This window comes from Balaenoptera physalus (assembly GCF_965194825.1).
Source record: "Balaenoptera physalus genome assembly, chromosome: 9".
NCBI lineage: Eukaryota > Metazoa > Chordata > Mammalia > Artiodactyla > Balaenopteridae > Balaenoptera > Balaenoptera physalus.
This window is the reverse complement of record NC_138888.1, coordinates 24,143,551-24,170,624: the sequence shown is the minus strand read 5'-3', so window position 1 is coordinate 24,170,624 and position 27,074 is coordinate 24,143,551. Positions and strand designations below refer to the sequence as shown.

Here is a 27,074-nt window from a genome sequence, read left to right as displayed (position 1 = left end):
ATTGTTCATCCTTATTGCCTTATTTCCTAAAAAATAGAGATTCTAAATTCTTTTTTTCATTTTCATTTTCTTACAGATATATTTAATATCATCAAGCAAGTAAAAATCCAAAAACTAAATGTTTAAGTCCTTTGTAAATGATAAGTCAAGAGTTAATATATCTTATCATTTATTTGTATGCTAAAGAATATATGGCTTGCACATAGCACAGGGAGATCAGCTCGGTGCTTTGTGACCACCTTGGGGGGTGGGATGGGGAGGGTGGGAGGGAGGGAAATGCAGGAGGGAGGAGATATGGGAACGTGTGTATATGTGTAGCTGATTCACTTTGTTATAAAGCAGAAACTAACACACCATTGTGAAGCAATTATACTTCAATAAAGATGTTTAAAAAAAAAAAAAAAAAGAATATATGGCCTGACTTGATGGATGGTATGAGGTTACAGCAATTGATTCAAGGCTAACTGATTGGCAGGGAAGTCCAAAATATATGAATAAGTAGGTAATCATATATCTGTGTGGCAGATTCTGTAGACTGACTCACTAAATACCATTTTCAATCTCCTTCTACGTGCTTTTCTCTTCCACAGAGGCTGGAAAGCTAATAGATGCATTTTCCGGATTGCTGTGCAGCTAGGTTTCTGCATGTAATCTAGGATTTTTTCAGCAGACAAACCCAAGAGACTAGGAAGCCAGAGGTGAGCAATGTGAGATGGCAGTTACACTTAATTTATTGTTCAGGGTTCTCCAAAGAAAGAAAACCAGTAGCCAATAATGTCTTACATATAAATTAGGTCACACAATTGTGAGGGCTGGAAGGTCCAAATCTGTAAGGCAAGTCAGCAATTTGGAAATCATGTAAGAGTTGATGCTGCATTATTGAGTCCAAAATCTGCAAAGTAGATCAACAGTTTAGAAATTCAGGTAGAATTTCTCTATTTCAGTCTTGAGCCAGAATTTCTTCTTCTTTGGGAAACCTGTCTTTGCTTATGGCCTTTAACTGATTAGATGAAGCTCATCCACATATTATGGATGGTAATCTGTTTTATTCATAGTCAACTCATTGTAAATATTAACTACATCTAAAAAATATCTTCAAAGCAACATGTAGACTAGTGTTTGATCAAACATCTGGATATCTTAGCCTAGTCATTGGCACATAAATGAATGTATTTGAAAAGATAAAATTTGGGGCAGCTTTGTTAGCATTTCTACTGTCCAAGCTTAGTGGTATAGATGCTGAACAACAGATCACAGGTCTAATGGAGGGTTTTTAATATTCTGGATATGTAGAAACCAAGTTGATTTGCCTGGGCATCTAAGGCATTTTTTTTTTAAACTTCTTAGCAACATCTAGCTAGTTTAAATAAAGTCAAGCGTGCATACTATTGTCTGCAACTACCAACACTAACAAAAAATAGAAGTGCTTTCAAGTGCCATAACCTCAAAGATATAAAACCTAGAATTGGTTTTCTGACCTAGATTGAGTTTGAAACAGTGAAGATTCAGTTAGCATTAGAGAATGAGATACTGGTAGTCCATGATGGGCAAGGTCACAGAGTTACTTAAATTATTCTCTTCATCACTTTGAATAAATTTCCTCATAAAGTCAAGCCTTCAGGAGAATGAATGGATACTATGACAGATAATTTTAAAAGGATAGAAGAATACAAATATTGTGAGATGAGTTGGCTGTTTCTAAGTGCAGTAGGGAACTTAGTGGAAAAAATGACATGATTAAGGTTTTAAATGTTTGTTTCAATAGCTGTCAGATAGTTTCTTAGGACTGAACAAAAAAAACGGAAAAGAAGAGAAAGGAATTTCTTATTTCCCCAAAGTGCAACATTGCTATCACCAAAAATAAGATGTAAATTTTAATTTTGATTATAGTGTTATATTATAATGGTTGGTTGGTTGAGTTCACAGTCTTGTGAAAGAGTATCACTCAAGACAGACTGCAAAAATCTGTTGAAATAAGTTTGAATGGATTCTGAGGGAAAATAGGGAGAAGTATAATTACTGATGAAGATATTTACATAGGGAATTTACTAAGGATTCTGGACTCAGTGTGCTGGAAAGAACAGCTGAGAGGGGTTCTGTTTGCTTAATTAGTTGATCTATATTAGGCTTTGGAAGAGGCTTGTGCTAAATGAAATTTAAACAAGAAAATTTCTTTGTAGTAAAATGCAGTGAAAGGAATACAATAGTTGAGACAAAGGAATTTATTATGTGCATCCCATTCATCTAACCTCATATATAGTCCTCAGGACATCCCAAAGGATATTCTTTTCCAAGGCACTTGGGAGAGCACCAGCATCTTTGAAGAGTACTATGGCACTTTGTAGACTGGGATGAGCGGGGAGATGCTGCCATTGAAGTGTGTTTTCTTATTTCATAGTGAAAGAGGCTAAACATCAGTATTCTCCTGCCAGACAAGATGGCCTGATTATAATGATGGGCAGCAGAGAAAGATGCTAAATATTGTAGTCCATCTAGGTCTTTGTTGACCTCTAATTTATTATGGAGTCTTTGGTACCAAAATAAAAGGGCAAGTTCCTGAAGTCCTACTTGACTTCTAAAAGTGCCTCCCTCACTTAAAAAAAAAAGAAAGACAAGAAAAGAAAACACGATTTCAGGTCTAGCAAAAAACAACGGCCTGAACTGAGCTGCAAAATAGTCAATTTTACCACCTACTCAATTGCCAGACCTGAGTAAGCTTAGAGATACAGCACTATCAGACAGAATGCAAAGCCACATCTGTTTGAGGAAGAAGTTTGAAACATTACAATTATATAAAATGAGATTTCTTCCTAGCTTTCCTCAAAAGAATGTATGATCATTTTCCAAAATAACTGTGCTGTGGGAAAGTAATATAACTAGAATTTTTTTGCTTATCGGACAATGGACACTGAGTTACTGCTAATTTCAAGAAAGCCATTTTTCCCTTGTTCAGGGACAGTTAATGAGAGTAAGTTAACAAATTTAGTCTTGACTGAAAAGATGCAGGCATCTTGATCTATTTTTCATAATTCAGGTCACCTGCTTTCCTGTGTAGGAGACAGATTGGTCTTAAAGAATGATGGTCGATTATTGTAAAACTGTGCATTTCACATCTTATGTGCTATATGATTCTTTAATAAGGCAAGTAAGCATCTCCATGGCACCTTGGCACTTGATATACAATTATTGATTTGGCCAACTTTCTATTCTGATAAGTGGAGAATACTAGAAAGAATTTATTTAACTTGGCCAGGAAAATACAAAACCTTCAGTGTCTAAATTTAGAAATATGTCATTTCTTTACCTCTGGGCCATAATTTCATCTGCAGAGAACTTCGTCATTTCAACATCTCCCAGAACATCAAACTGGTCCTTTTCATTGATGACACATGTGAATAGAGTCTAGGGAGCAAGAAATAGCAGGCACCTAGATGATTTGATAAAACGCATGCATACAGCAAGGTAGGAGATAAACTCTAATGAAATTCAGTCTCAAAAGTATAGTAAATTTTCCAAGGATACAAGAGTCTGGAGCATATTAAAATTTTATTTTCAAAGTAAAACTGTATTTTTCTCTGTCTGGTATTAGAAAAGTAAGTTTATTTGAATTTTGGAGGCTACGTATATGACATTTGGCCTATGTATAATCTCAACTTATTTATTGGGTAATTAGGCTTTAAGATTTGAATTGGGCAAAAACACAAAAGAAGACTTTCTAGCTTATTCAGTTTGTAGTATAAGCAGTTTTGCTACTTAGCCCTTATGACATAGATTTAGTGACATTTGCTGTCTGTGACCAATTGGGATGCTGAAATGAAGCAATAACAAGCCTCAATAATAGATTCATAGTTCCAGCCCTTAGGTTTTATATCAAAGCCACGGTAAGTACTGCACTATTTTGAGAAATAGCTCTTGCCTCTGTTGGATACTCTAAGGCCATTCATAAAACAGCAGCTAATCATGGGACCTGAGCTTCCCATTATGGTTTGTGTTATTTAATCCACAAAACCAGAATTTGGGGCAAACTTAGAAGTGGCATATATCAGATCAAACTCAAGAAGATTCTAAAGGCATTAGAAAGACCAGTGGGCAGGTGGTCACTTTCTCCATGTGCCAACTATTGCTGTATTGCCATTTCCTTCTCAACCTATCTTATGGCTTCAGGGAGTTCCCTACATCCAATAACTGAGGATGACAAACTTGAAACTTAGCTGTAGATATTTCTGGCACCAAGTAATCGTAGCATCCTCTAGAAATACAATTCACCATTGGCCCTGAAGGACAATGCAGTAAAGAAATCCTTCCAGAAAGCAACACTTTGAGCAGTACAGGTGATTTTTCCACTTTGATTGGAAGGAGTGATGAGTATGGTATGGCTTTATTTAAATTTATGAGCTGTAGCTAGTTTTGGGCCAGAGGATCGGGAATTTGGAAGGATATATTGGGAAGATTAATGACGGGGTTTGAGGGAAATTTATATAAATGGGTCCCAAATTTGAAATATCTGTGCCCCATGTGAATGATCAACAGATGGCCCTGTTTGCAGAGGAATCAGTGATCAGCTGAGGATTTATTTTTTTTGTCAGGCACTGCCCTCATCTCAGTTCTTATTCTGCATGGTCATGAACAAATTGCCATGATTGTCAGGGCAAAGTAAAAGGTTTATGAACATGCAACTCCCCTCCGCTAGGATGTCCTTTATATTACTATTGAGTAGAGACATAGACAGAACTCCTGATATTAACCACAATTTGGAGGGACCAACCAAGAACCTGAAAGGTCAAGTATGTTGGATCCTCCTATTTTGAAAGAGTGATGATTTCTCCTCATTGAAATTGACTCATATTCTGGATTTTGATTTTTCCTTTCTTCCTTACCTGTTTCTGTCAGCAATATTATTCATGAACTTACTGATTTTCTTATTCTCTGTTACCAAAACCAAAGCAAAACACAACAAAAAAACAAAATAAAACTTTTGATCAAGGAATTTATTTTACCATGAAATAAGTAAGGAATTTTTTAGTGCTCTTGGTATTCATTTTTTTTAACTTAAAAATGTATTCTATCATCAAGTGGCCAATTGCCTTATATACAATAAAATGTTTATTTAAGAATATATAAGGATCCCGATGGGAAACAATGCATTAAAGTGTTTTATGCTGTCGTATAAAGTACAGAATAGCTTCTTAACAAGAAAACAATATATGGTAATGTTTTTCCCATAACCAGAATGCGTGGGTCTGGGAATTAAGGGGTTGAAGAGAGAGTGATACTTTCACTATAGCACCAAAATGCCCCACTCTTCAAATTCTTCTTCTTGTTCCTGTGACTTTATACAATACTGATTTAGAAGTCTACAAAAACAAGGAATCAATACTTTCAACATTGAACAGGTAGTTGAGAAAATCAACCAGCCATTTTTGGCCTTTCACACCACTGGATGCCTGGATCAATATGGAGAAAGTCTTGTCCTAATTAGCCTGTGATGCAGCCTGAGAGCATACGGAATATGAATGGATAATAGAAGTGGGAATATGTTATAAATGCAAACCACAGCCTTGTGGACAATTCCAAAAATTAAAGCTATGGTAGATACTCATAATTTCTTTACTCGGTTACGTATATGCTTAGGTGTATGAAAATTTCTCCCAAGCTTACTTTCTTACTATTTTATATAGATTATGTGGACAATAGTTAAATGCCATTTAGTACATAAACTAGAGGATATCAAACCAAGATCGTGACTGAACTGTGATAGAAAAAAAAAATGTCACCTAGCAAAGGATACAGTAAATGGTGTGATTATGGATCTACTCTCTTGATGAGAGGCAAACACATTTCATTTCTGTGATCAATAGTTACATTCTAGTAGGCAGGATCACATGGTTTTCATTAGGGTTGTTGTTTTGCTTTTTGCTATAGGGATATGGGTGTGTTTGGGAAGAGTAACCAAAGATTTGTTTTGTGGTAGAGATTACAGATTGGCAGTGGGTTTTCTGATAGGACAATTTTCAGAAGGCAGTTGTGTTTATTTAATGTCTGTGCTGTTCCTTGTTGTTTAGCCTCCAAACTCACTTCTCTGGCCATTTCAGACACTCTGTGAGTTTCCTAACTCCCTGTGGTATTTCCATTCTGCAAGAGTAAATTCTAAGAACTAAAAGTTAGAAGGAAGACTGCTGATGCATTCATTCATGAACAAATGAGTGTTCTATGAATTCATTTCCTACAGTGAGGTTGTTGAGTGGAAAATTTCCTCTTTCCCCAGAAATGGAGAATAGGATTCAAATTTGGAAGAGCAGAAGGTGAAGAGTACTCTAGTTTCTAACAAAGGAAAAATATCTCCTAAAATTCTGTTCCCCAGAAAGTCATGCCACCATTCCCCAAATCCTTGCATCCTCTCTTTTCCCTGTCTCTCTAAACCAGAAGACTAAGGGAATTTACACAGATTAGAAGACAGTATCAAGGTTCTGAGTTATTGATTTGGAGGCAGTGCTAGGAGTTTGGAGAAGGGAGAGAGATGCATACGTCTTCTACTTAAAACCGGTGAAAAGTACGCAGGACAACCATTTGTAAAGATTATGTATTCATGCATGAAGGTGAGATTGACATCTCAGACCCTAGTTGTGCATGCAGCAGACCTGCTGAAATGGTCTGAGCCTATGTAAACACTGGAAAGGAGAACTGGAAAACTGGAGAGAGAGCAACTAGGAAAGAGAGAAAAGTCTGAAGAAGAGCAATCAGCCCTTTTCCACTTCTGCATTGTCCTTTGGCATGACAAGGATGCATACATTTCCCCATGGAGAGCCTTGGGCTAAGCTGCCAGTACCCCACTCAAGAGATTTAGTGCTGGGTCAGAGGGAAAGGTGCAGGAGATCAAGTCAAAAAAAGAAAACCCACTTATCAAGGAGCTGTGCCATGGGGATTCCCTTAAAGAAGGGAATCATCAGCAAGTCAATGATAGCTGAGGAGTAACAAGAGCCAACAGAAGATTATAGTCGTAATTGTTGATTAAATAAGTATTTGACCTTTTCATCTCATCCTTCCGGACAGATCCAAATCACAAAGGAGCTAGAACCTAAAAAAGGAGATGAAAGGGTGGATCAAGCTCTGTAACCCATCTGAGTTCCCTTGAGCCAATATCTGGCACAGAGACAGGGGTGCAGATGGCTATTAAATCACATATGAGTTTGAAGAATTGGACTGAACAAGATAGGTTTTTTAATAATAAAAATGACCAGGAAAATATGAATGATGTCTGAGATGTTGTTAAGAGACAGGAAAGGAACATATGACATAGCACAAAAAGCTGCTCAACATCACTAATTATTAGAGAAATGCAAACCAAAACTACAATGAGGTATCACCTCACACTGGTCAGAATGGTCATCAACAGAAAATCTACAAACAACAAATGCTGGAGAGGGTGTGGAGAAAAGGGAACCCTCTTGCCCTGTTGGTGGGAATGTAAATTGATACAGCCACTGTGGAGAACAGTATGGAGGTTCCTTAAAAAACTAAAAATAGAATTATCATATGACCCAGCAATCCCACTACTGGGCATATACCCAGAGAAAACCATAATTCAAAAAGACACATGAACCCCAATATTCACTGGGGCATTATTTACAATAGCCAGGTCATGGAAGCAACCTAAATGCCCATCGACAGATGAATGGATGAAGAAGATGTGGTATGGGCTTCCCTGGTGGTGCAGTGGTTAAGAATCAGCCTGCCAATACAAGGGACATGGGTTTAAGCCCTGTTCCAGGGAGATCTCACATGCCGTGGAGCAACTAAGCCAGTGAGCCACAGCTACAGACGCAAGCCCGCACGCCTAGAGCCCATGCTCTGCAATAAGAAAAGCCACCACAATATGAAGCCCATGCACCACAACAAAGAGTAGCCCCTGCTTGCTGCAACTAGAGAAGGCCCATGCAGAGCAACGAAGACCCAACACAGCCAAAAATAAATAAATATATAAATAGATTTATATATATATATAAAAAAAGAAGATGTGGTACATATATACAATGGAATATTACTTAGCCATAAAAAGGAACAAAATTGGGTCATTTGCAGAGACATGGATGAACCTAGAGACTGTCATACAGAGTGAAGTAAGCCAGAAAGAGAAAAACAGATATCATACATTAATGCATACATGTGGAATCTAGAAAAATGGTACAGATGAACCAGTTTGCAAGGGAGAAATAGAGACACAGATGTAGAGAACAAACATATGGACACCAAGGGAGGAAAGAGGAGGTGGAGGTGGTGGTGTGATGAATTGGGAGATTGGGATTGACATGTATACACTGATGTGTATAAAATAGATAACTAATAAGAACCTGCTGTATTAAAAAAATAAGATTAAAAAAAAAGGAAGTCAATAATTAGAGAAGAAATGTTTTCTGTTTATACTCTCTCCAAGTTCACACTGATGATCCAGTGGCATTTACCAAATGGTCAAAAAAAAATATATTAGTGGAATAACCCAAGTGATTTGATTTACAGAACAAGGGATTTGATTTTGCTGGGTGAGTCCAAGGACGTTTTCAGCAAAAGGTTGACAATGAAACTAAGTCATGAAAGTTGTCCAGGAAATTCCAGTGAAGGAGAATATGGGCAAGCCTTCAGGTCAGATGGGACAGCAAATGCATTAAGGCTGAAATTTTGTGGTTTGGCTAAAACATATGGGACAAAGGAAATGACAGGAAATAAGATGGAAAGAGTGAGCAGTGTGATGGTAAGTTCTCAAAATCTTTTGATCTGGGAAATACCACGTTCAAATACATATTTGTTTTGTTTTGTTTTGTTTTTAATTTATTTATGGCTGTGTTGGGTCTTCGTTTCTGTGCGAGGGCTTTCTCTAGTTGTGGCAAACGGGGGCCACACTTCATCGCGGTACGCAGGCCTCTCACTATCACGACCTCTCTTGTTTCAGAGCACAGGCTCCAGATGCGCAGGCTCAGTAACTGTGGCTCGTGGGCCCCGCTGCTCTGCGGCACGTGGGATCTTCCCAGACCAGGGCTCGAACCCATGTCCCCTGCATTGGCAGGCAGATTCTCAACCACTGCGCCACCAGGGAAGCCCCAAGTACATATTTTTTGAGAGATAGCTGTGGTGAGAGGATGGAGTTTGACTTAGAAGAGACTAGAAAAGAGGATCACTAAGGTCACTAAGAAGCTTGCAGTGATAGATCATGAGAATTCAAACTAAGTTGAAAAGATGGAAGAAGGGCAGTTGTACAAAATTTTCAGTGGTAGAAATATTATCACTTGAACACAGGAATAAGTTATGTGGAAAAATGTATTCAGGATGATAACAAGATTTCAAATTTGGACTGGGTTTAGAGTGAGAAATCTTTTATAGCTGAGTACATTGGATGTGAACACATAAACATTAAGATGAAAACATTACTTATTTTCCTTCTTCACTTTTTCCCCTTCTATTTTTTTCTTCCTCTCTCACTCTCTCGTCTTCCCGCCATCTCTTGCATATCTTTTAGTCTTTCTGTTTTGCATTTTATTTTTCACTGGATTTCACAATAATAATTTGGAGTGGTTAATAGTTAATGTTATTCTCTCTGTGTTTTTCTAACATTTCTAACTCTAGATTAGTATCCACTTTTCTCTCTCACAGTTTTGGAACTCCATATAAATTGTCCTGGGGAAATAAGAACTTGATCTCATTTTGCATTCAGAAACAATAGCATTCCCATATGCCTGTTGAGGAAATTGTAATTAAAATAATCATATTAAGCAGTAGCCAATAATCAATGTGGCTTGCTAAAACTAAGCTTTAAGATAACTACTTTCAGTTACCCTGTACAAAATCATTTGTAAAAAAAGATCTATACTCATAGATGGGTTTAGATATAGTAAAATATTTAATGAATAATATGCAAAGAACAAAACAAGCAAAATAAAACAAAATTAGAAATGACCCTAGGAACAATAATTTGGTAAACAAAGTGCTTGATCATTTATGTGTTTTAAAGTCATTGACAAGAAAACAAAAAACTGTCCTGGACAATTTTTCTCTTGGATTCATCCAAAATGTGGTTTATTCCTCTCATCTGTTAGTTTAAAAAGGGAGAATTTGATTTGATGTGGCCCAATGCCATGCAAAAAAGAGATATGCCAATAATGTAACTTATTTGACAGATACATAATATTTAAACCAGATGAAAAAAATCAACATGTTTATTTTTCATCAAGTTAAGTTCAGTAAAAATATTTCTATGTAATATATCATCATGGGATGTCATCTTGAGAAGGTCAATTTAAATAAGAAAGAAAAACTTGTAGCGTAGATCAAAACCACAAGCCTCCAAAGAAATATAAGACTGTAAGTTGTATTCAGATGCAGGAATGCTTAATAATTGCTTTCTTTAGGTCATTTCTGGGATATGGTAACTCTAACCGTTTTTTTTTTTGGAGGGGGGTGAGGAGAGGCTTAATTTGGTCTGCATAAAAGTAATGCTTGTCTCTCACAAGGAGAAAAGTCCAATTAAAAGGACACAAACATGACTTAAGTGTCATCATATGTTTTCTCAGTGCATGAGAAACCTTTATTTAGTATAACCTCCCTACTCATAACCACAACCTAGGCTGGGCTTACTTAGAGAGATATTGGAAATTTTCCAGGTGACTGGTTAGCTAATTGGCTCTCCTTTGGGGATGTGAGAGGAGAAATAGAGGAAGGAAGATCAGTTTCCTGATGTTCCTGAAAACTGTTTAGAAATATGGCATGATGGTAATTTACCAGCTTTGTCCTTTGGGTGTTATTATACTTAATAGAATGATACAGTTTCTTATAGTGTCCAAGTGATGCCATGAAATAAATTTAGCTGCGGAAGGAACAGATATTTTCTCCTGTATATAATTTGGCACAATGCTTAAACCAGTTAACATCCACAGGGAAGAAAGTTGAATAAATAAAGCACACTTTTATAATGTGCAATATCTTTAAAAGTAAAATACTAAGAAAAATTATGCAACATAATTTACTCTTGTTCTCTAGTATAATTTAAGGAAACCCTTCAGTGTTAATCTGGTGCACTAAAAATTCTGTGGTGTCCATAAAAAGTTAAAAGCAAAATCTTATATTAATACTTCTTTCCCAAGCAGGTGTTATAAAGAATTAGTCAGAGGTCTTAAGAATAAACAAAGTGTTATGCATAATCATGTTATGAAATAAATGTGTTTTGTTTCAAAAGCTCTTTCATCTTCAAAGATTTTAGTAGTCACAGTGGGGTAAGAAGGTGGTAGCTCTCGTCCACAAATCTTGTCTTAAATTTAGAGAGTATTTTTTTCAAAGAATCTATAAGCACCCTCATATTTTTATCTTTGAAGGTGTGAGGTATTTTCAGTTAAATGTCTCCAGTGGGTTGTATAGTTATTCACAAAGCAAATACTGCTAAATATTTATAAACATCAACAATCATATAAAATTTTAGAAAATTAGTAACTTTTTTCCAACAAATCCTCACAGAGCATCTACTAAGAGGCAGGTAGAGGGGCTACAAAGCCATATGCTGAGATACAAAGGTAAAGAAAATGAGTAACACTTATTCTCTGCCATGGAGACAGACACTCATGTAGTTCAAGCCATGTAATATTAATTTTCTCTAAATTCTAGCTCTAACTATATATAACTATATATCAGACATTTTCATCTGTATGTCTTACGTTAATTCACATTCAAATATCCAAAGTCAAGCTACTCATTTCTTTCGTCTCTGGCAACAGTCACAAGCCCTCCTCCTCATGTACATATTGGAAAAAAAAAAAATCTTCTCAAACTGCTAATTCATAAACTTCACATTCTTTTGATTTCTATTCCTCTCCTTTATCTTTTTGCCAGTCATTTGATTTCTTTTCCTATCCTTTTGTGTTAATCTAGTTATTCTAAAACCCTGACATTTCTGTTTTAAAACTGCTTACTTGCATTCCTACATTATCACTCCAGGAGAAGTAGCTTGGCATACAGAGTTTTGATTCCAATCCCTGCTCAGCCACATAATTGATATGTGTCTTTAAGAAAGTTACGTTAACACCTCTGTGAGCCCAGGTTCCCTGAGGATTGTTTGGAGGGTTAGGAAGACAATGTATATAAAGCACTCAGCAGAGCGCCCACGGATGCCAGGCAGCAATGCAAGCTGGCTTTATTATTCCTGCCTCCCCACAGTTTAGTTCACCTCCTCATCACTTGTTCGGCATCTACCAAACTCTCTGAGCCTCTCTTCCTAATTGCAGTCTCTCCTTAAATGCCAGTTTGCACCCTAATAATTTACCCTTCTTTCAGACTTTTTCTTATCATGCCATTTGGCTATTCAAAATGGTGTTCTGATTCTCCATTTCCATTAAGATAAAGAATCTTTCAGATCTGACCTTTTTCTCCCATTGATTCTTCATAGTGACTCCTCACTCCAGCCAGGCCAACTTCCCTGGGTGTGTTTCTGTAAAACATCAGACATATTTCCGTGTTTGCTGTGCCTTAGCTTCTACTTGACCTCCCATATTCTGCTTCTTCAAAATGTGAGGCATACAGCTAAAGCATAAAATGTGTGTGTATGTGATTAAATTTATAATTGAAAACTCTTTAAGAAAATTTTAAAAAATTTAAATTTAAAAATTGTAATCCCAAATGATATCTCTAATTTTACCTAACACTGGAGGACAATTTATTATCAATTCCACAAAGTCTCTTGCAGAAAATGGAGGAGGAGGGAAAAACTGAAAACTACTCTCATTTTGATAAAATCAACATTATCCAATACCAAAATTAGACAAGGTCGTAATGATGGTCTTTGTGTTTTTTCTAAGAGTTTTAGAGGTTTACATTTTACATGTGCTCTCTAGTCCATTTGAGTTCATTTTTAATATGCTATAATATAGCATAAATTCTGTGTGTGTGTGTGCGTGTTATTTTGCATATAGATGTCCAGTTGTTCAAGCACAATATTGGACAAAAATTGTCATTTGAATTGCTTTGCAGCTTTGTCAAAAATCAATTGACCGTATTTGTGAAGTTTTATATCCTGAATCTCTATTCTATTCCAACTGTATCTGTGTTTATTCTTTCACCAATACTACAGGTCTTGAGTACTATATCTTTATAGTATGTATTAAGACAGGGAATTGTGAGTCCTCCAAATTTGCTGGATTTTTTCCAAAGTTTTTGTCTAGTCCAGTATCTTTACACACACACACACACACACACACACGTGTGTATGTAAAAAAAATATACATATATATTTTTAAATCAGCTTGTCTATATCGCCAAAGCATTCTGCTAGGATTTTGATTAGCTGTATAAAACCAGTAGATCAATTTGGGGAGAATGGACATCTTAATTATATTAGGTTTTCCAGTCCATCAATAATATATGTCTTTCTATTTATTTAGAATTTATCTTCTTTCTTTCATCACTGTCTTACAGTTTTTAGTATACAGATCCTGAACGTATTTTTTAGAATTATAAATAAGAACTTCAGGTTTTTGAAGGTATTATAAATTATATGGTGTTTAAAATTTTTTAGTTTCCAATTGTTCAATGTTACTACATAGAAAATATGACAAATTTTTACATGTTGATCTTATAGCCTATGACAAGGCTAAACCAACTGAGTTCTAGGAGTTATTTCGTAGATGTTTGGGTATTTTCCACGAAGACAAGTAAGTAATCTGAGAATAGGAGCAGTTTCATTGCTTTTTTTCCCACAGTGAATGTCCTTCATTTCTCTTCCTTTTCTTATTGCACTGACTATGGCTTTCAGTATGTTACTGAATTGGTGTGATAAGATGTTATTTGTAACAAGATATTATTTGTTATAAATAACAAGGTGTTATTTGTATAGATAACATCTATACAAAGTTCCTAATCATGCTTATTCAGCTTTCACTGTAAAATCTAATGTGATTGTAGATTTTTGTAGATGTTCTTTTTCAGATTGAAGGAAGTTTTCTTCTATTACTAATTTTCTGAAAGTTTTTGTTTGTTTATTTGTAAGTCAAAGATAGATGTTGACTTTTGTAAAATGTGTGTCCTGCATGCCTTGTTTTGGTTATGAGGTTTTTCTTGTTTAGTTTATTAATAGGTAAATTGCATTGGTTGATTTTTTAAGTGATGAACACCTTTACATTACTGGGATAAACCCGACTTGCTCATGATGTATATTTCTTTTTCTATATTGCTGGGTTTAATTTCCTAATATTTTCTTGAACTTTGTTTTCTCTATATACAGTTTTATTTTCTTGTAGTCTCTGTCTGGTTTTGCTATCAGGGTAAGGCTGGTCTTACAGAATGAATTAAGAAGTTTTTACTCATTTTCTAGAAGAGATTTTGTGGAACCGATGGTCATTTTAATTTTAAATTTTTGGCAGAATTTATGATACCATAAATGATACCATCTGGGACTAGATTTTTCTTTATTTTTTAGGAAAACTATCAACTACAAATTCAATGTGTTTTATCTATATATCTTACTATTTAGGTTATTTACTTCTTTTAGCATGAGTTTTTTTTTTTTTTTTTTTTTTAACACTAAGACCTTGAGCTCTTAGCGGTCTTCTCTCTCCTAGGGGCATTTGCTTTTTATTTATTTATTTATTTATTTATTTATTTATTTATTTATTTATTTATTTATTTATTTATTTTCGGCTGTGTTGGGTCTTCGTTTCTGTGCGAGGGCTTTCTCTAGTTGCGGCAAGTGAGGACCACTCTTCATCGCGGTGTGCGGGCCTCTCATTATCGCGGCCTCTCTTGTTGCGGAGCACAGGCTCCAGACGCGCAAGCTCAGCAATTGTGGCCCACGGGCCCAGTTGCTCCACGGCATGTGGGATCTTCCCAGACCAGGGCTCGAACCCGTGTCCCCTGCATTTGCAGGCAGATTCTCAACCACTGCGCCACCAGGGAAGCCCTAGCAAGAGTTTTGATAGTTTGTATTTTTCAATAAATTGGTCCATTTCATTTAAGTTGTGTGTATTATTCTTTTATTATATTTGGATGTCCACTGGATCAGTAGTGTTGCCCCCTCTTTCTATATTTAATGGTAAATATACATGTATATTTTAAAATATATATAAAATACATATGTATATACATATATATACACAATACAGTGTATTTTATATATATATATATATATTTTTTTTTTTTTTTTTTTTTACTGAGTTTTTCCTACCTTTTTTTCAGTTACTGAGAGAGGTGCCCTTGAGTCTCCAAGTGTAATTTCTGCCTGTCTAGTTCTTCATTTTCATCTATCTGTTTTGTTTTATGTATTTGAAAGCTCAGTTATTGGATGCATACATACTTAGAATCCATATGCCTTCTTAAAAAATTGACAGTTGACCTTTATATCCTTAAGTGATATTTTTCTTTATCTATAGTGATTGGTTTTGGTTCTGGAGTCTGCTTTGTCTTCAGCTTTTTTTAAAAAAAAAATCATGTTTGCATGTTATATCTTTTTTCATCTTTTTATTTTTAACCATCATTATGTTTATAGTGGGTTTCTTATAGACTGCACATTGATGGATCTGGTTTTCTTTTTTATCTGATCTGAAAGATCTGTCATAATTAGTGTGTTCAGACAATTTACATCTAATACAATTCCTCATATGATTAGATTTGTGTCATTTTATTATTAGTTTTCTCTTTGTCCCTCTACTATTTGTCACTCTTTTGTTCTTTTTCTGCCTTTTTTTTGAGTTATTTTAATAACAAATTTAATTTACTGATTTGTTTCTTACTGGATTTCTTTGTGTGTGTGTGTAGTTTTTCTAGATATTAAAAAGCATAATTTTGGGATATTGTAACATATACATAAATAAGCTTATTTTATATAATAATATTTTTATCTGATATACCTAAAATAGTACTTGATAACCTCTTCTTTCTTTAGAGTTGATAAACATGTGATATAGTTGAAATACAACACATATCTACATTTATTTACTCATATTTATACAAAAACTATTTAAAATTTTATTACTGTGAATTTAATAAAAACTACTTTTTTAAGGTACTTTGATGTATATATTTTAAGGAAACTTTATATTCAGTAGGCATGAATCTTTATGGATGTAGTTTCTCACATTTACAATTCTATTAAGTTATACAATGGAACAATTGTATAGTTCTTTTACACTCGTTCTAGGAACACCAAAAAGCACCTCAAGATAAAATAAAAACAAAAGAAATGATGCTAGGCACATATATTTTGGTTAAAATATCAAACCAACACTACAGTTCACACGTAATCAGAGAGGTTTTTTGTCCTGTTTATACGTAGAGTGACCATCAGAACTAGAAGTACTCAGTTCAAGTATACCAACATTGTTAATGATCAATGTATTAAAAAAAATAAGCAACCAAATGAAATACTAATTAATGAAGCCAGAGAATTACAACAGTAAATACAGTCCAGGAATACTGAATCAAAAGTAAAGCAAGGTATAGCAGGAAAGTGTAAACATTCAAGAATAATTGTCTTATTAATGCTATTGCCACATCACTTATAAGATAATAACACAAATATAATGGATTTTTATATTTCCTATTAACTAGTAAAAAAGCAAAATAAATGTTATTATAAAGTTAGCATGTTTAAATATAAAAAACAAGAAAAAAAATCAGATTTCAAAAAGATGGTAACAGGCAAGAGACTCCACTCTTCCTGATACCCTTTCACAGTCTATTCTAAAAATCTGTCCCTATTTGAATAAGGATTAGTGAGTAAATAAGTAATAAATAATGTTTTATACTTATTAAAATATACCAATAAGATCTTGTTATTGAAAACAGTTTTTGAATTTAGAAAAATGATTTTTAGGTTTTAAAATGTTTTCAAATACATTCATACTAGTAGTATAACACTGGCAGAGCTTACTGCTTTTTAATGCATTGCTAAGAATAAACCCATAATATCCAGAAGAATTGGTTCTTTCTACCAATATATTTAGTTTAGGTATATCTGTGATTTTACTTTCAAGACCCTGTCAGATTCTGATTGGAATGATCATTTTTGTTTCTGAGACCAGAAACTTTACAACTCACATAAAACACCCAAGAAAAAGACGTAACGTAACAAACAAATAAATTGCCATTGTGGGCTAGGTATCTCTTCTCTTCCTTTTTAACAGTTTCTCTTTGAAGAGGAGTCTTCCATTTAGTGGGCAAACGGACTAAAGAGTACACTTCTTTCTCCTTCTGTTCCTTGTTCTGAGTCATCCTTTGTTCACTGATCCATTGTTAACAACCAGGCACTAGGGAGTATTAGCTTTTGGGGAATGTTTCTCTTCCTCCTTCCTCTGTAAACAACGAAGACAGGCATTGCTGACAGAATGGTTTCAGGGAAAGCCAGGCCTATACTGAAAGTCATAGGTAGGCAGAAATACAAGCACTGTGGCTCAATTCCACCTCGGTATTGGAAAAGGCAGTCTGCCATAGGCCCTGAGCTTCTCTTCTTATTCTTGCTGGGTATGCCAAGAATGCCATGCCCTGACTACACTCTTCTCCTGGACCATTTCGCAAGTCTGTGTTTGCAGTGTGCAACCTTGTAAGATGAGTGACATCTATCTCCAGGCACAGAGCAGGCTTCCTTCCACTCATCCAAAAACCAAGAGAGCCCCCATAATCAGTGGTTCTCTCCTACAATGCAACACACTGCATGTGCAGACATCCATTACTGAACTGTGTCCCTCCAGAATTCATACGCTAAGCCTTAAGCCCCAAGCCCCAATGTGACTGTATCTGGAGATCAGGTCTATAGGAGATAACTAAGGGTGAATGAAGTCATATGAATGGGCCCCTAATTCAATAGAAACGTGGCCTTATAAGAAAAGGAAGAGAGGGATCTCTTACTTTTCTCACAGGGAGAAGGCAGCCACCTGCAAAACAAGAAGAGAGTTCTCACCAGACAACAGCGGTGCTGGCACCTTGATCTTGGACTTCCCATACATCAAAAGTATGAGAAAATAAGTTTCTGGTAGTTAAGCCACACAACCTGTGGTATTAGTCCCACAGATTAATACCAGACCTTTGTGTTGGCCCTGTGAAATTTGAAAGGAAGAAGTATGGGGAACTGACAAAATGAAGCTCTGACTACTGCCTTTGCTGTGATTAATAAAGTCTTTTGTCTCTTACCCAGGTAGCTCATATCTTTTGCCAGTACCCTTGAAGCAATAATGGGCTCACTTTTTAGCTTTCAAGTAGGGTAAGACCTCAGACCCCGCACATTGCTTGACACTAGGAAGCCCAGTCTCAACCAAAATGATCAGCCACTAGTCAGTGTTAGGTATGATGATGAGGATGTGATGATGGTGATGAAAATGATGGTAGTTTTTCCTGTCCCTGCAGCTATGACTACAACCATGATCGCGTACCAGGAACCTTGTTTAGCACTGTTTACGTATTACCCCAATTAATCTTAACAACAACTCTGTGAGCTAGCTAACATTAAATAAGGGTCTTAACTAATCTGAAAAATATTTTTTTCGTAGATCATTCTGACTGATATGTAGACAATGGAATCAGAGTAAAGTTCGCAGCTATTGAAATAGTCCATGTGAGTGAGATATAATAGAAGTTCCTAACTTGCGCTATAACTGGTAGATACTATATTGCATCTCTATTTATGGTTTTGAAATAAATATTTGTGAGATGCCTATAGTCCAGTTATAACACAGAAAATTCAACACACTCAATGTTATCCTGTTCTATTTTGTAATTCAAGGTTCCTATATGTATTGCTCTTTCTTGATCTACTTAGGTTAATTCGATACAAATCAAATGAAGTTAAGGCCCAACAGCAGTATATCCAAAGCTCAAACTGGCATTTTTGAGTAAGGTTGTAGTCATGTCTGTTGAATGAAATCTGAATTCTCAGCAAGCTTGAATTCTCACCACCCACACTGAGCGGCAACGAGGTTGATCAAAGTAATTAGGAGATCTTTATTATAGTGATGCAGTTTCAGTCCTTTAAAACATGTTTTCATAGGGAGTTGTTCATTTCCAAAATGTATTTATAATGGTCTACTGACATAGGTTATATTTATGTGAAGAAACATCCTTAATTTCCAGTCTCTCTCAAAGAATCACAGCTATGGCCAAACTCTGGCCCTTTCCTCTCACACTGACTAGATTTTTCCTCTTGTCACATTGTTCTCCTACAGGCTGTAGAAAATGAATGAGTTTCTAGTTTTCAGTTTCCACATTTCCTCAGGTTAAAGGGTTATGTTAATCTCAATTCATAAATAGCTGCTTTCTATTCTTGTGTGACCAAGAAGACAGTAATAGATACTTACAAAGTCACCTGCCCAAGAAGGCTTTGACTCCTTCTTGAAAATTCTTTCCTTTGGCTTTCTAGAAGCCCCTCTTCCCAGGCAACCCTTGTTCAGTACAGCATAGATTAATATTCAAGTGTAAAGCTCTTTGAATCAACCACCTGTTCCCTATGACTTGTACACCAAATTTTGAAAAGAACACTCCATCTCTGTGGTATTTTTTTTTAACTGCTTTTTAGGGACATGTATTTGCAGTATTGCAAGAAATCAGTAGAAATGTTTAGCAAAGAACAGAGAGTAACACAAACTATTCATTCTGTTATTGTTCTGAAACATGTCACCAAATACCAATACATATGAAAAAAAATAAAAAACTAAAATTTTAAGTGGAAAAAATGGATTTTTGAAAATTGTGCCAATTTCTAGAAGAAAATTATTTATTGAAAATTTTACATTTGCATATACATTATGGAGATTAAAATGCTACAATATTTTTATTAAAACTTACTTTGATTAATAAATTGTCTAAAAAATTGTTGAAGCTAATGTTGCCAAAAATCATGCTGTTTTATTTATATTTTATTTATTTTTATTTACTTATGTTTCAAGTTGGTGAGGACATTTCTCAAGTTCTCCTATGGTCTATTGCTTCAATAGGCTCCACTCACTTTGAATATTTATTAGTTATGGATGCTTCATCATGATCTGATAACCAATTCCAATTCAATTTCTTGCTCTGGCTGTTCTTTTTGTTTTTCCCTTTTGTGGAAGCCTATCTAAAAACCAGTTCTGAAGTCCTTATTCATATGTGGACTAACTCTGTGCCCTGATCATCTACATTAAAAGATCAATAAGAGATGGCTCCAGTATAGTCAACTTGACTATTTCATTAACATAGTTTCAAGATGGGAGACTAGTAATAATGTTGCCTACCTAATAGGTTTATTGGGAAAACTAATTAGTTAATACTTACAAAAGCAATTAAAAAGCCTGATTTTTTTCCCATAGAAATGCACACATCATAAAGGAAATGCAAACATCCCTTCAAACCACTAGACGTTGCTATATTTAAAAAGCAATGATATTAGATCTAAAAGTTATCTGTCAGAATTTTTTCTTTAATGAATAATTCAACATTTAGTCTATTAATATTCTTCTCATTTTAAATATATCCTGATGTCAAATATATATCAAAAAAAACAAAAAACAAAAAACAAAAAAAACCTTAGAGTTAGTATGTCCTTTGACCAGAAATTCTGCCTCTAGGAAATTTTCTCTAAGGAAATCATAATGAATATGTGCAAAGGCCTAATGACAAGAATATAGATCAAAACTGAAATTAGAATAGAGAAAACTAAATAAATGAAATATTCGACAGTAGGGTAAGGGCTACATAAATTATATTACAGTTATAAGTTTAAATACTCGGCAACCATTTCAAAATTACACTATGGAAGAATACTTATAGAAAAATGTACTTAACATAATAAAAATAGTTATAAAAAATCTGATCCCATTAAAATATATCTTGAGTGACATGATATCTAGAGTCCATTTTAAGACGTACTACCAAAAACAGCAAGGAGAGAGAGAGATAAATCAATACTGTAAAAATGTTATGATTATTGGAGCTGAGTGATGGACACCAGGGGTTTCCTTACACTATTTTTTCTCCTTTTTGTATGCTTAAAGTAAATTTATGTAATAAAAAGTTAAATTTAAGTATGCATTAATTTCTGTTTGAAAGTATATATATGCATACACACATATATACACACATAAACATCTTTGTGTTTAGCAATAATAAGTATGTGTTTATTTGGAATGTAATGGAGTGATTAATAAACTTTGAATTCTGTTATGATTTTCCATATATATTAAAAAATTCTGCAGTCAAGAATTGTTAAATTTAGAATCAGAAAAAAATGTTGTTATGAAGACGTAAAAGCCTAGTAACAAATTATTTCTCCATTATATAGGGACTTTAAACTATGAAAATCTTCAGTTTACCAATTACCCAAATCGCCAGAGATCACTGAATTTATCTATAATAGAGGACTTTAATAAATAATCCTTCTGGGAATTTGTGAATATAGTTCATTGATGGTGGAATCAATGGTCATTTCTAATGAAGCTGGCATGTTTAATGAATAAAGGCTTGATCTAAATACTACATCCAAAGCAGTGAGACATTTATATTCCAGCAGGCAGAATCATTTAAACCCTGAGTAGTTAACAGACTGTATTCATGAGAACGGTGTATTGATTTCAATGGCTTTATTGATTTTCAGTCTGTTGAACCTAGGCACCTTGCAAATGTATGGGCTGGCTTCATTGACTCTCTTTTGATGTAATATATAGTTGTTTTTAGATAGCGCTATAAAAAGTTTCTGGCATCTGACCTTCCCTATACGAGATCATTAACCTGTTATTTTTTATTATTTTCAAAGGTCTTTCATAGAGGAATAGTAAATCATTAATTTTAGCTTCTGTTATGTATAAAAGGAAAAACCAAAAGATAGGCACTATCAAAAAAATAAAATATTTTAAAAGAAATATTTCATAAAAATTTAGTTATTTGAAATATGACTTTCTAGATGAGTGACTTGACTAAAAGAACCTAAATTGAGCTAGTAGCTGACCCCGTTGGGCTACTTGGCAAAAAAAAAAAAAATAGAACTTTAGAATAACAATGTAGATCCGAGGATGGTTTTTTAAAAATCCACAACATTTCATAATTGTTTCTTACAGAATTATTTTAACCTATCAAATCAAATTGGCTGAGTTTTCCATAAAGTTTTGATTCTGAATATTTTTATACTATGAATTCAATTTCAATATGTCACATTGTTAGAACAGAAACTAGCTCTGGTTTTATTATATACTGTATTGTGAATCACGTAAAACCTATAAAAATTGGAAAAATGTTTCTTTCACGAGTCATACCATTACCAAAGATGTCTAGAGTGATTAATGAGATTATATAAACTCCACGTCTGGATTTCACTTAATCTTTCTGCCAAAGGTATGTAAATAAAGTTGAAATCTGATTTTAGTGACCTTGGGTATAGATATATCTTCAAATTTAACCCAAGATTTCTTATCAAAATTCTACATTTACTTTCATTCATGACATTGCACATGGCTATCTCAGCAATATTTCTTTTTTTATTCATTTGAATAAACTTACTTTCACTTTATGTCTTTAATATCTTCCAGTAAAATTATCTGCTTGCCCTCTGTGCTCTTATCCAAGTAGTTAATACAAGTGTTAAATTGGACGGTACTGTGGTTTGCTGATAGATTTCCCTTTCTAGACTGACATTGATCCATGATTCAATTCAATCATGAAATAAAGACAGAACAAACAAACAAACATCTATGGACAGTCTTACATATGCCAGGATTTTGCTCGATGATTAGCTTAGTGGCTAAGGACTTCAATGTTGGATTTTACAATGTGGGTTAGAAATCTTCACTAGCTATTTGACTTTGATCAATTATTTAACTTTTCTGTGCTTTGTTTTCCCAACTGTAAAATATATAACTACTGGTTATAAGTAACCACTTTAAAAATTACTTTTACAGTAAATAAATTAATACATATGAACCATTAGAACCGTGTCAATTACAGCAAACCTCAATAAATGCTAGCTATTGCCATGTCATACTAAAATTTACAGTGGTATTTTAGTCTTTAAGTATTATGTGATTGTTATTTTAAAACTTATTTATATATATATTTTTATATATTATGCATGGTCAAAGAATAATACAAAAGAGTATGCCATGAAAAGTGAAACTCAAGCTTGTCTCATACCCATAATCCCAGTCTCCAAAGATAATGGCCATCGATAGTTTCTTGGGCATAGTCTTAGACATGTTCTATGCATGTATACATAAATACTTCCCCTTTTCTTTCTAACACAAATTAGGGCATCTTAATAGAGACTGGCCTGTATCTTACTGTTATTCACTTAATACATCCTGACAGTTTTATATGTCACTAAGTATAGGAAGATCTCATTCTTTTTAATTAGCGGCCTTGTATAGATTTAACTAGCCTCTCTATTCATGGATTCTTAAGTTGTTTCTTTCCTTTTTTAAAAATTATGACCAGTGCTGTGATAATTATATAATAATGTATATATGTATTTGAATACATGGATAAGTATAACTGTTGAACAAATTCATTCAATTACTCTCTGCTTTACTGGAAGAAGGGATGTCTTTTAAGTATTTTATAGATACTGACATTAACCCTTTGTCCATTTGTTGTGCCAATATAAATTTCAACAAAGGTATGTGATTAGGTGTGTTTTACCGCATAATCACCAACACAGTCATTTAATTTCTGTATCTGTGAATAAATATACCCTCCATTTGTTTGATATTCCATTGCAGCTTGGGAATGTACTGTAATTTGTTTTGTTTTGTTTTTGTTTTAAAATATAAATACATTAAAGTCCTTCTATTTTAACAGTATACACAATGAAAAGAAAGGTTCTCTCTTATCTCATACCCATAGTCTTAGTCTTCAGAGATAACAGCCATTTACAGTTTCGTGGGTGGAGTCTCACACATATTCTATGCATGTACCTGTATACATACATCCTCTCTTCTTTCTAGCACAAATTATGGTGTACTAATAGAGACTGGCCTAAACCTTACTTTTAGTTCACTTAATATATTTTGACAGTTTTATATTTCACCCAATATAGGAGGTTTTTTTTTTAACTCCTACAGAACTACTGTATTTTAGTGTTTTTCCTTCAATTTTTCTTTTATACGTTATAACTCCTATTACAATATCTGGTTGTTCAAAGACTTTTAAGATTTATGTAGTCAAGTGTATCTTTGTACGACTTCTTCCATCATTGGCATTTTTTGGTAATTTCTCATGCTTTTTTCTAATACATTTCATTTTTTATATCTTACATTTAAATCTTTGATTCATTAGAAAATTATTTTGGTGTATATTGTAATTTAAGAATAAAGCTTTTATTTTCCAAATAAAAAGCTCAGTGGGCCCAGAAGAGTTTACTGAAGGAAACATATTTCCCCACTGCTTTGAAATGTCATTTTTATCATTTATTAAATATTTAAATATTTATGCTTCTCTCTATTCTGTTGAAGTGATTTGTCTATTTTTGTGCCAGTAACACAGGATTAGAATTGCTGTAACTGTCTATAATACAATGCATAATTGAGTTAGTCCCTCTTCATTACTCATCATTTTTCCAAATGTTTCTAATTATTCTTACAAAACCCTTAGTGTTAATTTCTCTTATCTTTCAAAAAATATGTTGCTGACATTTTTATTCAGATCTAATGAAAGTATATTTTTACTTTTAATAGAACAACAAAACATAATGGAATAACATCACTATTTTTAGTTTCTCTATAGAAAAGGTGTTTATTTTTATGTATTAATCTTGTAATTAGCCATCTTACTAAATTGTATTGTGGGTCCTAAGGCTTTTTAAAAATAAATTTGCTAATGTTTTTCAGATATATAATTATATAATAGTTTTAAAAAGTTAATGTTCTTGCTTTCCAATTTTTACATTCATATTTCCTACTCTTCTCCAGTTAAATTGGCTAATATTTCTATTATAATGTTAAACAACAGTTATTCTAAAAGCTTCTTTGCATTGTTTCTTATTTTAATGTCATTCATTCATATAAATGGTTCTCAAACTTTAGCATGAAACTATTCTAGTGGAAGGCTTGTGAAAACACAGATTTCTGGGTCCCACACCCAGTCTCCTGACTCAGTAGGTTGTGGGAAGGAACACAAGAATTTGTATTTCTAACAAGTTCCCAGGTGCTTCTGAAGCTGCTGGTCCAGGGGCCAGACTTTGACAACTGCCTTATGTTATCATGCTATTGAGTAGGATACTGGTTTTCATTTGAAACACACATATGCTTTTGATAATGTTAAGGGACCTTTTTTTTAAAAAAAAAAATTAAGAGTTTTGTCAGAAATGGATGTGGAATTTTTTCAAATCCCTATTTGGAAACTCATGGAGCTGACAAAATCACTGTATTCCTTTTCCCCATTAATATGATGAATTTCAATAACAGATGTTCTAATACTGAAAAGCCTTAGCATGCAACAAACTTGATGGTGGCATTTTACTTTTTAATATGCTACTACTACATAATGATTAACATTTTGTTTAGAAATATTTTTTCCAATTCATTAAATTTTTATTCCTATATTTTTCTGGTTTGGGTATTAATATTAAAATTGTCTGATAAATATAATCTGAAATATTTTCTTCTGTATGTATGTTCTGGAAGATTAAAATTCATAGTAAATTTATTAGTTTCTTGAAGTTTTGATAGATTTCACTGAGAAAATCATCTGGGCCTGACCTTCTCCATGTAGTCTTTGAGAACCTTGCTCAATTTTGTCCATGTAATGGTGATTGTTTTGTAAATAAATTTTAATAATTTTTATTTTCTGAAAAAAATAGTCCATTTTTTTGGAGCTAAGCAATATTCTTGTGAATAACACATGGGTCAGAGAAGAAGTCTCAAGAGAAATTAAAATATATTGAACTAAATGTAAATGAAAATACAACTTATCAGAATGTGTGGGATGCAACAAGAGCAGTCCTTAGAATGAAATTTACAGCACTAAATGCATATATTGGAAAAGAAGGAAGATCTAAAGTCAAATATTTAAGCCTCTGTTTTAGTAAACTAGAGAAAGATGAGCAATGTATACATGAAGCAAGCAAAAGAAAACAATAAATATTAAGGCAGAAATCAATAAAATTGAAAACAGGACTTTAATAGTGAAAATCAACAAAACCAAAAAAATGGTTCTTTGAAAAATTTAATAAACTGATAAACCTTTAGCCAGGCTAACCAATGAAAAAAGAGAGAAGAAATCAATGTTATCAAAAATTAAAATGGGGCCATCACTACTGATACCATGGACATTAAAGGGGTAATAAAGGAGTATTATGAACAACTCTGCCAACAAATTTGATAAATATTAAATGTAACAATTCATTGAAAGACACAATCCACCAAACTTCACACAAGGATAAAAGGATAGTCTGAATAGGCCCATATCTATCAAAGGAATTTAATCACTAGTAATAACCTTTCAGAAAAGAAAGGACCAGACCCCATTTGTTTGGTAAATTCTACCAAAAATTTAAAGAAAAATAATACCTATTCCCTAAAATCTCTCCCAGAAAATAGAAGCAGAGGGAACACTTCCGAATTTATTCTACCTGAACACTAAAACCAGATAAAGCCATTTTAAAAGATTAAAATATTAAAAGTGACACAGATATGAAGTGAGCAAATGATGTTGGAAAAATAGCACCAACAGACTTGCTTGATGCCGGGTTGCCACAAGCCTTTGATTCATTAAAAAATGCTGTATCTGCGAAGTGCAATAAAATGAAATGCAGTGAAATGAGGTATATCTGTATAGGAGAAAATTTAAGTTCCTTTGTGTTTGGCAGTGACTTTTCAGGTACAATGCCAAAAGCACTATTCCATGAAAAAAAAAAGTTGAAAAGTTGGACTTCATTAAAAATAAAAGTTTCTCTTTGTGAAAGACACTCAATAGAATGAAAAGATAAGCCACGGACCAGAAGAAAATATTTTCAAATGATGTATCTGATAATGGGCTTATTTCCCAAATATACAAAGAACTCTTAAAACTCAACAATATGAAAATGAACAGCTAGATTAGAAAATGAGCCAAACACCTTAACAGACACCTCACCAAAGATGATCTACAGATGGTAAATAAAC

At 33.9% G+C, this 27,074-nt stretch overlaps 1 long non-coding RNA gene across 1 annotated transcript in view; it reads right to left on the bottom strand.

Moving 5' to 3' along the window:
* Positions 1–270: 270 nt before the first annotated feature.
* The window catches only part of LOC309667006, a 1,642,277-nt gene continuing 1,615,473 nt past the window's right edge, over positions 271–27,074 (bottom strand). The window contains exon 3 of the long non-coding RNA XR_014267469.1: positions 271–372. This is a non-coding gene — a long non-coding RNA (uncharacterized lncRNA). The remainder of the gene's footprint in view (positions 373–27,074) is intronic.